The sequence below is a fragment of the Diuraphis noxia genome, unplaced genomic scaffold (genome assembly GCF_037042655.1).
Source record: "Diuraphis noxia isolate RWA-SAM2 unplaced genomic scaffold, SU_Dnox_SAM2 contig0003, whole genome shotgun sequence".
Classification (NCBI taxonomy): Eukaryota; Metazoa; Arthropoda; class Insecta; order Hemiptera; family Aphididae; genus Diuraphis; species Diuraphis noxia.
In genome coordinates, this window is record NW_028301713.1 from 67,408,294 (window position 1) to 67,421,850 (window position 13,557).

At 28.5% G+C, this 13,557-nt stretch overlaps 1 protein-coding gene across 8 annotated transcripts in view; it reads left to right on the forward strand.

Moving 5' to 3' along the window:
• The window catches only part of LOC107168177 (uncharacterized), a 213,107-nt gene that overhangs the window by 17,167 nt on the left and 182,383 nt on the right, over positions 1–13,557 (forward strand). For 4 of the 8 annotated variants that reach the window (XM_089222101.1, XM_089222105.1, XM_089222100.1 and 1 more), the window contains exon 2: positions 13,441–13,514. The exons of the other annotated variants lie outside the window; for them this stretch is intronic. The gene's annotated coding sequence lies outside the window, so the exon portion shown is untranslated. The remainder of the gene's footprint in view (positions 1–13,440; positions 13,515–13,557) is intronic. 8 annotated transcript variants of the gene reach the window in all.

Sequence of the window (13,557 nt, forward strand, 5' to 3'; positions counted from 1 at the left end):
AGTAGTTTCTCAGTTATTAAATTCGTAATGTATACTAATAAGACAAAATTCTTTAAGGATGGCTTAGTTAAAATATTTAATTTAGTATTTGTTTTATTGAATAAAATATAAAATGTTGATAGCCTATAGCCCTATAATATAACTAATTACTACAATTTTCAAATCATCATTCGTTCCGAACCGATTATCCACAAAGTCAAATAAGTCAAAAAATATTCGTTTGAATTTCAATTTGGATAGTATATAAAAATTTTGAAAAAAATAACATTTTGCTTTATCAATTATAGAAAAACTGTTATAGCTTTGATTTGAGCTATCTTAGCTGCTGCTAAGACACTCCTTTGATAATATAGAAAAAAAAAATGTTAAATATTATGGTCCTTAAACGTGCTATTATTGAAAATTGCGAAAACATTAGCACAATTAGCGCAATAAGTGGTGAATCACTCAGTATGATAAAATATACGAATGAGAAATGATGTAGAATCTTCATTTTAGATATAATATACGATAGTTATTGCAGCTAGAGATTAAAATTCGCAAACGTAATAATATCATCTTATAGTTTTTCGGTTGATGAGAGTTGGCTACACATGTATGTCGTCGGACGGACTGTTGCAGCAGCAATCCGACTTAATTACGGACCTACAGTGCAGGTAGGTCAAATGTTGCTTGCGTGCCAAAAGTTTTCGAGCTTAATTAAACCGGGCGATATCTTGCCGGACCTACCTAAACCTACATTTTGTTTGCATAAACTTAAGCTTAAATCTTTTGAAGTGAACAATTATTTTTATGTTTGTTTACGTGTAGACTGCTGTCTCGCTAAACATAATATGTACCGTCTGGTCGGGTAGTGTATGTGCTAAATGAATCGGCGATATATACTACAATTGTTGCATCTGCAGTTGTTATGATAATATTTGTAACGTCGAGATGGTTGAATATTATTTAATAGGTATTGATTACTATTAATAATTATAAAACAATATTTATCAAGTAGAATGTTCGAAAATGAATTTGACACCTGCTGATGTAATAATATAAAATATAATATTACATATTATTATAATATAACATATTATTATATTTTATAGAACAAAATTTGATTCATTTTAGATATATTACATGTATTTTAGTATTGACGAATAAGAAAATGCAGATAAAACTTAGAGCGTATTTACTGAAAAAAATGTCAAACTACAAAATTATAGGTTTTAAAATTTTGTAAATTAATGACTATTTTTTAAATACAGAATTGTGTATAAATACATTTTTTTTATAATTTAATTAATTAATTGACTTAACGATGGATAAAATTAATTTTGTCTCAAGGATTTTTTTAATACTGATATAAAAGTGCCTGATTAATTAATAAATTTATATTTTTTTTATTTCCATTGTTAAAAACTTTTAACGATAAAAAGAACATTTTTAATTGACAATAAATGTATTAGTTTTATGTGACACCTACTATTTTTTAATGCGCCTACGTTTATTGAAACATTAAATTAACCAGTAAATAAAAAGAAAATATTTTATTTTTTAAGTATTTCATCAAATTAGCGTATACAATCGTGATGAATAAATAAAGAAACGCTGTAATTTATTTTTTCACAAATCTAATTAATCATCAATAGGTAACAATATTTATTGACAAAAAAAGTTATTGTATGTTAATGGTTTATTGCCTAACTCAAATCATTTGTGTGGTATGATTTTTTTATGGAGAGATATTTATTTTACCGTTCTTTGACATAACACATATATAAAATAAATGTTGTGATGATATTCTTGTAATGTACTTCAATAATAATAATTAATATTTAATAGTACTGCACAATATTGTGGTCACCCGGCGTTTTGAATAGGCATTTTGGGTACACCACTGTCGTTGGTCTATAAATAATATTTTCGATGTTGTCTTATTATTATTCACTAGTTCTTTACCTACAATAGCAGTTGGTCAAAAGTACCTATAAAACTATGGTTTGATCAAATCTGAAAATCAACTTCAAATTGAGCTATTATAAGCCTATAAAATTAAGGTATAGTTTTAAATAATGCGTAGAATATAATATTATTATTATTTCTTTAGTTTATAATAACAAGTAACGAATGCTTTGTTAATTTACGTAATCGAAAAAGAATTAATATTAATTTAATCATAATCATCACTTCATTTTTTACAGTATTACTGTTTTTTTTTCTTTAATTAAAATACAAATGATATATCAACAATCGGTAAAAATAGTGATTTGAAGGGAAATATTTGTGTAATATGTAAAACATGAGGAGAAAAGGAAAGTGGATGTCCCTAAGAACTCTTAATTTAACATAATAACTAAAAAATGCTGGTATTTGTAAAACTTGGTTCTTTGAAAATGTATATATAATAGTCATTGTAGATCCCTCGGGATTTGGATTAAATTGTTTACATAATAGCATTCATGAATCATAATCTCATTAGATAAATAACTATTTATACTTAGTACTATTATTATGATATGCAGTCGTCGCAAATAATAAGATAAAATATTGTGTATACACTCATAGGTAAATAACTCAAGATTTTTTAGGTCACCTGTACCAAGAGCACAGAATTTTCTGCGATTTTGGTTGAAATTTTACCACCTTTATAAGTAAAGTCGTATCAGAGGACAGACATAGCTTAAAATAATAACCACTGAACTCCCGCATGATGTACCCGTGATGTATTAACTCTTCTGATCTGCCACATCGCCCTGTAGTCTGGATATAACACTAGCTAAGTTCAGCATCGAAAATGTACAAAAAAAAAAACCATAAAAGGTAGGCTTTCAAAACTTGATCTAACATTTAAAACGAATCATTTGGAATATATAGGTATTATTAGAAGGTTGTTCGGTATAAAGAATTTAACTACTTTATTGATACTTGAAATATTGCGGTTAACAGTTATAAGAAACCGTGTAATATCACAAAACGAATAAATAGTAAAAAAAAATAATAACCGAGGAATAGATATATAATGTAAAAAATTACAAAATATACGTAATATAATATATCAATATACACACACATTCGCAATGAGATAATTTGTTTATAATAGTATGACACGGTGCGTCAAACTTTTGACGTACCATGTACGGAAATAATTTCATAATACATAGTTTTGTACAATTAAGAAATGTTTATTGAAATTTACAATAAATAAAATAATAAATAAGTAACATGATATATCCGGGCCGCAGGGCTAGCTTAAAGAAGCGGACCACAGCGGGCGGTATCAGGCCTGTAGAGGCGCGATATACTTTTACAGATTGGAAATCTGTTTACAAATAAAAAGTATATGATATTGAATGGGTAATATTGAATTATACACGGACTTTAATAAGTCGTGATTCAATATCAACCGGTAGTGAAACCTATGTAGGTGCACTATAATTGTTGATGGCTCTGAAAAGAGCCTTTTTAAGTGAGCCGACTATGAACAAACCCGCGTATGAAGCCGCTGGAATTTGTTCATAGAAGACTTATTGGCGTTGGCCAATCCGCAATTGCGCTGGATAATTGTAGCCTTGGGGCGAGTGCCTTCGCTGTCGACTGCCGCACGTAGAATCGTCGGTTGTCACCTCGTTTTGACGAGTAACTTCGCTGCCGTAAGTAGAATCGTCGGTGGCCGCTTCGTTTTGTCGAGTGTCTTCGCTGCCGTCGGTATGATCGTCGATTGCCGCCTCGTTTTGACGAGTAGCTTCGCTGCCGCAGGTAGAATCGTCTGTGGCCGCCTCGTTTTGTCGAGTGTCTTCGCTGCCGTCGGTATGATCGTCGATTGCCGCCTCGTTTTGACGAGTGTCTTCGCTGCCGTCGGTAAGATCATCGATTGCCGCCCCGTTTTGACGAGTGTCTTCGCTGCCGTTGGTAAGGTGTTGACGATAGTATTGTTGGCGGAAGAATGAATGTTGCTCTGCTACTGTGATCGGTATATATACTATTTCCCGTACCGACTCGTAAACCACCGGTGTGCCGCCGTGCGTAACTGTGTTTGCCGTCGGTACGGTTTGCCTCGCTATTTGGTCAATTTTGGAGTTTTAATTATTATGATGGTATATTTTATTTCGTCACGATCTCCTCTTTCTATAGCCATATTTGTTGGGAATGTACAACGCCTAGAAGGGTTTCAAATTCGCCCCTCAATCTTTGTGGCATTGTATTTTGTAAATTCTGTTTTGTGATTGGTGGTCCTGAAAAGGACCGTTTTATATGTTGGTAATATACTAGGCTCCGTTACAAGTAAGACAAAATAATTAGTAGTTCTATACAACATTTACCTACATACCCTGCAGAAATAACATTATTTTCTGCCATAAAAACGATTAGCGAGGAGAGAAATGACCCACTCGAGAGTAGAGCGCATAATGTTATTTATATTAAGTTGTTATAAATGCAAAGAGCAAAAGATTGCATTTGTTTTTGACCGGCACACCAAAACCACTTAAAAAATAAACGGGACTGTATTATAGTACACACCACGTATCTATATATATATATATGAAACAAAAATCTCTGAAATAATCGTTTACACATTTAGCTCTAATAAATAATAAATTATTCAAATGATTTATGCGTGATATGTAATTTATATTCATTTACGTAGTCTTGTTCTAATATTTTGGTTTTATCTACGATCTGATTAAATATCTGTTCACCTGTAATTTTTCAATTCGTTTTTTTGTTTTTGGGAGTACTATATATACAGAGTGATTCATACAGCATACTCATTGCTTACTTCTTTTTCATCTTTTACCCAGTAATTTAAAAACATGATTATTGGAGTTTTAAACCGTTACCGTATTTTAAAATCTTTAAGATTTTTCGTACCTATTTGTGTTCTGTGAAGATTAAATCTTCTGTTTTTCGAATGAGAATCTCCCTTTTTCTACTTCAAATTAATTAACATAGATGAGTTGATAATGAATATTTAACAATAATATAAAACCAAAATACTAATAAAGAGTCCTTATTATTATGTCTCATAGCACAACGTATGTAAATTACTGAAATTTGTTGTAAATACTGAAATTAATTACGCTTACCAATTCTAAATGTTAAATTGTCTATTATCTTATTAATAAGCTTGATGACTTTGTATGTCAGGAACACTTTATAATAATTAAAAAAAAATAGCACAATGTACTATCACCAGTTTTCCTCTGCACACAACACCTGGTATGTTGAGATAAATATTCGGTAACGCGTTATATGATATATTAGTTTTATATTTGGATGTTTACTGAATTGATCAGACGGCACTGCCAGCTCTTTCACGCAGCCCGAAATTAGTTTATTTTAAGAATATTATAATAAGACAAAAACGATTTTGACAAATATATAGGTAGTGTGCGTATTATTACATTCAATTTTGTAAAAAAAATTTCTTTTAATCAAACTATTTGTCCATATTGTAAATGGGTAGGTATTTTCTCATTATCTCCTATTTCGCTTCGCGTTGCTGAACGTTTTATATTTAAAAATATAATCCAAATAAATTTTAAACTAAACTAAATTCAGAAAATATACCTTACTTGACAACTAGAATAAATAAATTTATCACTTCCATTTTAGTTATTAAAATAATGTGTGTATTACAATTTTTTTCTGTGATATAATTTAAAAATTGCTGAGACAAATCAAAATCGGTTTTTATTTGATTGTGTTTGATTATTTTAGTTAATTAAGATAAAATATTTCTTCGAATTCAAATACATTTTAACGAAACCTTTGGTTAATTGTTGAAGTCTTAACTGATGGTCGGTGTTACTGGATAGTGGATATTGATACAATATAGCTGCATAGTGAATTTTATTGAGTAAATATTTTATGTTAAATAAGCTTTTGTAAGTCTAACTTTATCTACATAGTTTAATGAATATATGGGTCCAAAATAATTGATTTATATTTTAAAATATTAATTCTCTTTTGTTTTCGACAATTATTTATTGAATCAAATTTAATAATTATCTTTCTGTAGCGTTTGTCGTTCGTAAAAATTATTCGAAATTATAAATCCTTTCTAGAACTACCAATCATCCTATAGTTTTTTCGACAGAAAATTGGCTGGGTTTCGACAAGACATAATTTATTAAAATTGCAAACTCGCATAAAAGAATAATACTATAATGGTGACTACAGGTATTTGGAACACTCAATTAGTAAAGTTTTATCTGAACAAGTTTTCAATTATTGTTTAGTTAGGAAATAGCGAATATAAAAAATTATAAGTAACTTGGATATAATAATCTTGATGTTACTTTCAGATCTAAATATACCTTATATTGTATGATGCACACTCAATTTTGTTTGTATTACCTAGCTATATGAATGAAAACGGTTTATTGACATTAGAATATCGTATCTATATTGTAATAATGTTATGTATAAAGTTCTAAGACAAAACGAATAAAACATTTTGTGAAATTTACTTGGTTGGGCACTGTAGGTAAGTACGCGTACTATAATATTTAATAACTGATAGAAAAAATTCATCTCGACTAACTTTCTACGGCGGTTACAAATTTCATATTCAGCTGGATTCCTGAAGAAATATCAAGTTAATGCTCGACATCACAAAATCTAATAAGCACCGTTTTATAATTTAAATAAATGTGTTGTTTAATTTTCGTTTTAGACTTTTTATTCGGGTTTCCACTGGAGATTCGATTAAAAAGCGTCGGGAATGTCACTGGATTAACAAGATATAAACGGGACATATTTTGCAAATCTTGTCATTAAAATGGCTTGCTGCGTTATATTATTATCTTAATATTTGTTTTTTCTTTTAATCACAGCGGTTACTGAAGTTAGAGTCGTTCTAACTGCGTCAATGTTTTCCAGTAATTTTGGTAAAAATTAAATGTAAGTACTATTATCATAATATTATATTGACTAGCAATTTCGTACCAATTATGACGATGTACAATATGTAGCATACTTAAAATCTTAATAGTCATCATACTGTATTAGGTTAGGTTATATATAATATAATATAAATAATGTGATATATATAAAATTTGTTGTGACGTAGTTAACAATAATGTGAAGTAATCCATCACGATCCATTCATGATCTATGGCCTGTATACCTAGGTACCTACTTGTTCATAATGAATCTGCCAGTTTGATATAATATATTTTACCAGCCAAAATTATATCATAATTTCATTCGTATTGAAGTATCGTTGTATCGTTTGTAATTATAACCTTGTTAAATTCAGCCAATAAAACTGACAGGTGCCCAAAACATTATACACTTATAATAATCATATCCGTATACGCGTATATCAATGACTTAACATTCTATTACTCTAAGGTAATATTGGCTTTAGATTGAAATTATTTTACATGACTGTAAACATCGAATTCTATATCATACATTATATTACATACCCGCTGCTACCATAAATAATTATATTATTATTTACCTAATATCTATCAGCTAAACACACGGTTTTCGAACGTATTTTTCGATTTCTCGGACAACATATCACCAGATCACAATTTTGCACCTTGTGGATTTTGTATTGTTGTTGTCGCTGGTGGATAGGCGAGATGAAATGAAAAATAATAACCGAAGCGAATACCCACGAGGCGCCCCCCGAGAACTTATCTCGAAGCGTAGTCGGACATATTTTTTTGTGGTCACGAAAGATACCCGGAGTGCGAGGTGGGTATTCGAAAATCAATTTTCTCGCTGTTGAAATCATTTTTACAACCCTGTCGTGGGGACACGGTGGCGCCGGTATACCATGATTTTTTCGTCCCGCGTAGTTGATAAGATTAACAAATAATAACCATTCTTGCATGACATCCATTTCAAAGGAACGGAAAACTTATGTCGTACTTGAGATTCAGCCACACCCATAATATGTGTGTGCAACAAAATGTGTACTGTATCAGCAGGTATACAAAATATAATCATGCTCTCATTTTTTTTTTTAAATTAAAATATTCGTATTTGACGTTTACGATGATATTAAGAATAAAATAATAATTGTATTCTATCTAACATTTTCAATTTTTTTTTCGTGATTTCTTGGATTTTTTAATTATTAATCTAGGCGTAGACGATTCCTATACCTATATACTGTTTCTACGTACAATCTAAAGTTAAAATTGTCGACCCGATGTAGAGCAGCTATTCCATGTATTAGAAACTACACATTTGCTGAGACCATTGGTGTAAATAGGATCAGTGGCGTTGTCAGGATTATGAAAGAGGAGGAATCAAGTATACAGTAAACTAAGTTTTTATAACTACATTTTTCATAAATGAATATTAAATTTATTAGAAAAAAAAAGGCGATAGGGGAGAGTAAACACATCTAAAAATTCTCCTTGGCCATGCTACCGACAAGGATTTTAGGGGTCTGTGGCATAAAATTTTTGAAATAATTGTTTCATTCGTATCTTTTTTTCTATTGGTATCCCGTTATTATGATTTTAATACTATGGTAGTCCGGATTCTGTTATTGAATTGAGCCATCTCGGCCACTTTATCTTTACGCCATTGGGTTAGCCTCTCTATGGATGACTTCAGGTTGAACAATTTGTGATCAATAAGTATACAAGGATATTCTTAAATATAATAGTTAAATAATAAATAGAAAACTTGTTTTAGATTGATTGTATCTATTTTGTGAATTTTCTCATCATCTGTAACAACAATTCAGGATGTTTGCTAGCAGATTTCAAAATACATACCTACTTTGAACATTTTCGTATATGCATTTTCAAAAGTTTCGTACAGAACTTTCTTACAGATTAGTGTGAACGTGTTCATCACTTTACGTGCGTACGTCATGACGCCTTGGTGACATCCTTGTGATGTTTTTCTTTTGTTGTGTTAAACTGTTATACTTTCACAAACAATATGAAAGCGTGTTAATTTTGAAATTAATAATAAAATAAGCTGAGGTGGAAATAGCGATCACGTGTAAGTAGCATTTTATACCATTTAAAATCTTCTCCCCCTCTAAATTACCTCTGAAACATCACTATTATTCAGTATATTATGATGTATATCAAGTAATCTATTTAATACAAGATAGTAAAGATCCTTATTATTGAAAAAAATTTTACGTTTTTGAAAAAAAAAAATGTTATATGAGTTTTATTCGCTCAAAAATAAAATTTTTCTAAAATAATATTACTTGATATTAGATTCTGAACGAAGTGATGAATGTATTGATTATACAATGATGTGTGATTTTTTTTTTTGTGTCTGTGTACAGCATAACTAGTCGAAATAATGCTTCAATTTTAAACTTTGAGGGTGGTTTCCGATGGAAAAGTGAATATCCTTGGTGCATTATAGAGGTCAAAAGTAAACATTTTCCAACAGTTTTCAAAAAAATCGAGAGAAACAAAAAAAAGTGACAGAAAAACGGGAATTTTTAAGCAAAACCAGTTTTCGACCAAATCGATTTTTTTATATGGTTGTAATTTATAAACTTATCACTGTAAATACTTGAAATTTTTGCCAAATGTTTATGTTAGTGTTATCTATATACAGTCTAATTCTCAAAATATTTTGACTTTTTTTGAGATATTTATAGACAACTGAAATTTGAAATTTTTGTGAAAATTTTTTTTTGAAGTGTCGATAAGATTTTTTTGGCCCAATCAAAGTACTTGAAAATTTAATACAAAGTTCCTCATAAATTATTCTTATAGTGATTAAAAAATTATAAGAATACATAGGTACAATTTTGTTTTATTAGCATTTGAAGTTCAAATATTGACTTAATACGTAAAAATTACGGCAATGTTCAAATTATCTTAGATAGAAATTCATAAAAGTTTTCCTTTTTAGATCTAAGATTTGAAAATCAAATACAAGGCTCCTAACATATTTTTACAATAGCAGTTGAAAAATAAAATAAATATATAGTCACAATTTATTTTATAAGCATTCAAAGTTTGAATTTTGACAACATACGTAAAAATCATGATAATTTGTAAATTATTTTATGCTAGAAATGCATAAAAATGTTTCTTTTTAAATCCAAGATTTGAAAATTTTTAATAATCTATATTTTATCCTAGACAGATATACCGTCTCTGCTCAGAATCGTTTTTCGTATACAATGATATAATATCATTGGATTCAAATTTAATTTCATACATTACATTAGGTAACCCACTTGTAACCTACTGTACAGCAGAGCGACATCCACGACTTACCCGCTTTTTTTTTGTCACTATAATTTTTGAACTTTTATTTTTTTCCGATGACAACATATATATTTTTAAATAATTACTCTAAACCATAATGTTTTTTGTCTGATTTTTCTATACTTAAGAAGAATGGTGTGGTTTTGGCGATTTTAAATCTTTTGAGAATTAGGCAATATCTGTAATTCACTCGAAAGTTGTTAAAACACAGCACATAATATTTTTAGAAGTTCCTTACTTTTCGTACTGTTGTTTGAGGTTACTCGACACATCGGACGCAATGACGTATGTTATTGTTGTAATGGCATTTATGCCCATAGCCCTGGTTACACTTACATTGTGGTATTTGTTTTTTTTTTTTAGTTCTGAAGTTTCAAATTTAATATTTGTGTAGTAAAGAAATTTTAATTCTATAATTGTCTTGTTGTGAATGGTTGGTTCGAGGTCTACAAATAATAGAGGTAAGGGGGATTTTGATTGATAATGCAGAACATTGGTTAAGTCCCAAGCTAAGAATTTACAGTTGCCTAATCTTCTTTAATAAATTCGATTGAAGTAGAGGGATGCAGATTTGGGTTGCCCCCTTTTCGGCCAGTAATTTTTTTATTAACATTATTATCTACAACTACCTATGTGAAAAAATAATAAAATAAAACAATTGACAATAAACTGTTTTATAACATATTAAATTAATTGAATAAATATTAATGTAGTCTTACAATACTAATAAAATCTGAATTCATGAATATATTGAGAGTTAAGGTTTCCTAATACAATAGTTGAATAAAAATTAATATACTTTTATAATATCTATATATATAATAGTAATTTTGATAAAAAAAACGTTGAAATTCAAGTAATTATAGTATTTTTTTAGTTTTTCGTCATTTTCAGACAAAATATTTTGATACTACTTTATAATTGATTCAGTCGCGTTTTACATTATATTATATCAAATTAACAAAGATAATACTGCTTTATTTTTATTTCCAAAAAACCAAAAAACCAACTATGAACGAAATTAAACTTACATCGAAGAGTGCAAACTATAAAAAAATTTTTCAATCAAAAACTAATTATTAATTTATGCGACTAAGCTAATAATAATATGAAAAACCGTAGGTACTGGCCGAAAAGGAAAGTATATTTTTTGGCTGAAAACCGTGACGCCCGAAGATTTCTTACAACAACAGGTATGGTTTGTCCTCGTCGATTTGATACTTTTAAAAGTTTACATTTTTTTCTTGAGGTTATTCGAAACGTATAAAATTTAATTTAAACTTCACTATTTTTGAATAGATAGATAAATGTAGTTGTATACAGAGTCAAAAAAGTTAGAGACTTCGAATTTTTCTTTTTGTTAATATCTTTTTTGAACTATTGTTGCGAAGTAAAGAAAATAAAAATGTGACAAATCGGTCCAGGTTAGGTCCAGCCGTTATCAATAAGGGACCTGATTACCGACGAATAATATATTTTAATTTTAATTTATATAATTATACAGAAGATAGATTAACATTTAATACTAAAGCTATGGTAGTTGTATAACAAAAAGAGAATAGCAACATATTAATCTGATTTGGTTTCCCCGGAGTATCATCAAATCGCCCAATCTAAACGTTGATGTCTTCTCCAAACTCATAGAACCACAATGGTAGAAAAACAAATCACTCTGGCGATGCTGAATTTCCGCTCACTAAATCGATCATTATGATACCTATATAATGGTTTTGCCTAATAATTTATTTCTTTCATAGCGTCAGTAGCATGATCAAATACACCATACCAAGTTTCAAGTCACTGTAATAACTCGTAACCACGACTTTAGAAATTCCAGTAACAACAACTTACGAGGAATCTGGTATTTAATAATTTTAAAATCTTTTCCTAGACATTAATTAATAATTTGGAAGATAAAAAATTAATTAAAATGAATAAATTTTGTTTATTTTGTTTAACAAAGCAAATGTAAATCATTAAAAATTTATTTTATGGCTTCCCTTTTTATTATTCATAATTTATTTATTATTCTTACAATAAGAATTTAATATTTAAATAAAAATGGAAAATGTCATGGTCAATAAAATAATAATTTTGTGGCATGGCGCGGTTGCTATAATTATTCACGCAATATTATTAAGTGTACTGTTCACTTCCACTGTATTATAGTTCTCAGATGGGTGACCATCCGGGTTCTAAGTGGTAAAAACCTTGTCACACATACACGTGTTCCAAACCAACCTTACATTCTTTCACATTAAAAAACATAATAAAAATAAACATCCAATGGCTCATGTTTCCATGGATTAATTAAGTAATTAAAAAAAAAAATCAATACTTTTATAATTATGTAGATAATGTATAAAAACATAGTTATTTAAACAATAATTAAAAAAGTATATATTTATATATTTCTGAATGTTTGCTATTAGATATTAATATATTATATAATTTATTATATTATATTATATAATATATTAATACCTAATACAAACAAAAAAATATGTATTTTTTTATTTACACTTTTACGCATATAAGTGTTATATTATATAAACTATATTATATTCATTACATTTAAACTTTGTTTGATTCATTTTTAGCCATTTATAAAATAAAAAAACTAATTGTATTTCATTCAATACAAGAAAATATTTTATAAAATAAAATATCGTGTTTTAAAAATCACCATTTAAGTATATTTAAAATTTCAATCATGCTCGGAATATAAAATTACTGTGCTAATATTCGCCGTATAAATAATATAGCAGAAACGCTATAGTAACACTACAATAATGTTAAACTACAATTTTAGCCTAAGCATTTTAAAAATATGTATTAATGTTTGTATTTGAGAAACCGAAAAAAGTATAATATTTTATACTTACAAACACAAACATATTATTATATAATATTGTCAATTAGTAGCTTTTTTAATGCGTATCGTTGAAATATCATAATGTGTATAATAAATAATGATCCTATATTGTATTATGTAGATTATTATTATTAAACATTAAACATTAAATAAAAATAATATTTTTAGTGTATCCTATTTTAATCTTGAGGGATGCGTTTCTTTCAGATCAATATAATTTACCTAAATGTATGTTATTTTACTGTCATAGAACTATGATTCATGTTTGATATAAAATTGTAATATATTCTTAATAGTATAAATAAATTATAAACTGCTGCCATTTTTTGAGTTTTTTAATAGAGGTTTTGTTTATAGATACATTTTGATTGTACGAATGGATTTATCGTAACGACAACACTATCGACGTTTTTTAATAAACAGAAGATCAGGTAAATACTGTAGTAGTTACCTATTTAGTGTATAGCGTTATTA